This window comes from Gordionus sp. m RMFG-2023, chromosome 5 (assembly GCF_954871325.1).
Source record: "Gordionus sp. m RMFG-2023 chromosome 5, tfGorSpeb1-WG-v2, whole genome shotgun sequence".
Taxonomy (NCBI): Eukaryota; Metazoa; Nematomorpha; class Gordioida; order Chordodea; family Parachordodidae; genus Gordionus; species Gordionus sp. m RMFG-2023.
In genome coordinates this window covers 21,572,735-21,574,724 of record NC_088779.1, presented here as the reverse complement: position 1 = coordinate 21,574,724, position 1,990 = coordinate 21,572,735, and the positions used below count along the sequence as shown (strand labels likewise).

At 22.8% G+C, this 1,990-nt stretch overlaps 1 long non-coding RNA gene across 1 annotated transcript; it reads left to right on the top strand.

Moving 5' to 3' along the window:
* Window positions 1–1,366: 1,366 nt before the first annotated feature.
* LOC135929494 (uncharacterized) lies at window positions 1,367–1,705 on the top strand. Its single transcript, XR_010572600.1, has 3 exons — window positions 1,367–1,420; window positions 1,463–1,579; window positions 1,623–1,705. It is a non-coding gene; the product is annotated as an uncharacterized LOC135929494 (long non-coding RNA).
* The last annotated feature ends 285 nt before the right edge of the window (window positions 1,706–1,990 follow it).

Genomic DNA, 1,990 nt, shown 5'->3' with positions numbered 1-1,990 from the left:
ATTCACTTTAACTATTTTTTTCCTGATACATAAATGTGATATTTCTGTTTTTTTAAACACCTCAAACTTATTATTATACCACTTAATAGTTTTTTTTGTTATTACTTGTTCTATTTCTGTTTCCATTATCATCATATTGAAGAAAAAATAAAAATTTTAATCAAAAAAAACTATAAGTAAAGAAAAAAGTTTTTTTTATAATTATAAAAAATTATTATATACTAAATAATTCTCTGAAAAAATAAATTTAAATTCATTAACGCCTTGCTGGCACCTCATCATTTAGGGGGGGGGGGGGAATAATTTTATTTTTTTGTATCAAATTTAATGTTTTATAAAATTAATTTTTATATACCCAGCCCTAGATGTTTTTTGTTAAATATAAATTTATTTTAGTTAACTAAGGGGGGGGGGGGCGGTGTATTTTTATTTTACTACGTTCCAACATAATGATGAAGGAAAGGAAAAGTAATTAATTTTTAGAATATACCAGACCACCTAAGGAAAGAAAAGACACTAAATTTTTATTTTTAGAATATATATAATACAATACCCATATTTTTATTTAAAATTTTGTAAAAATGTAAAATTTATAATAAAAATAGCTATATCTCAGAACATATTAAAAATTGAGATCTAAAATTATGAGTATATATTTATAAAATATAGGAGATAATAAATACTAAATCTTAGATTAATATTTACCTCCAAAAAAAAGTTAGACAAATTTTCCTAAAGTTACTGAAATAAAATTTTCTTTTTGAGTACTTCCTTTAATTATGGTATTATCACTAAATAAAATTCAAAAAATGCAAATTTTATTAAATATTTTATTAAATCAATGTTGAATAATGAAAATTACATAAATTTTATAAAAAAATATCATATATCAAAAAAAATATTAATCATCAAATATCATGTAAAATTTTGAGATAACATTCGCGGCAAATTGTATGCATATGATCTTTACAAATAAATTTTTAACAATTTAACCCTTCACTACAAAGGTGGGGTAAATAATACCCCACGGCTTTTATAATGTTGGTAATAAAAAAACCTGAAGATATTTTGACCTAGTTTTTATAGTAGTTTAATATTTTCTTATAAATAATATATCTACCAAATTTCAAGATAATTGATTTGATATTTTTTAAAATATTTGCAATTTGTTGAGCTTGGGGTAGTATAAGTCCCACCTTTGTACTTAAGTAATTTTTTTTTTCACAATTTTTTTTTATTGATAAATATTATTGTATATTACAAACTAATATATAAAATTGAAAAAAAAAATTTTATTTGTAAATTTTTCATTGTTATATTGTTACTCAAAATTTTAAAATTTTATACTATTTTTTTTTCTTGTGGAGCAAAATACTATAAAATTAGCATATGGAAAATTTAATATCATCAAGTTCTGGAAGTATTTTCTATTTAATATTTGATATTAATAAAATTTATATAGGTGAAGTAGATTTTGAGTCAGATGATGATTATTTGTATAACAGCAATCACAACTCGGAGAGAGAGGAGGACAATATAGATAGTGATGTGTGTGAAGATAGCTATAAATAATGTTACAGTAAAATATGCTAGTCTTTAATAAATTATATAAAAATATGAAGGTAAAGATGGAAAAACTAAATGGAATATGGAATGCCCTACACAAAAAAGGACAAGATCCCATAATATAATATCATGTTTGCCAGGGGTTAAATCTCATGCAAAAAAATGCAAAATCACCATTAGAAAGCCTCAAATTATTCATTTCACCTAATATTACAGATTTAGTTTTAAAATATACAAATCAAAAGATTGAGTCCATTGAAAAAGATGACTCTGTTTATCATGCCAAAATGGATGAAAATGAATTGAATGCCTTAGTTGGTTTGCTAATGATAGCCGGAGTTTATAAATCCAGTCATCAAAATATAAGAGATTTATGGAATAAGGATGGATTTGGTGTTGATATATTTAGATATACTATGAATAT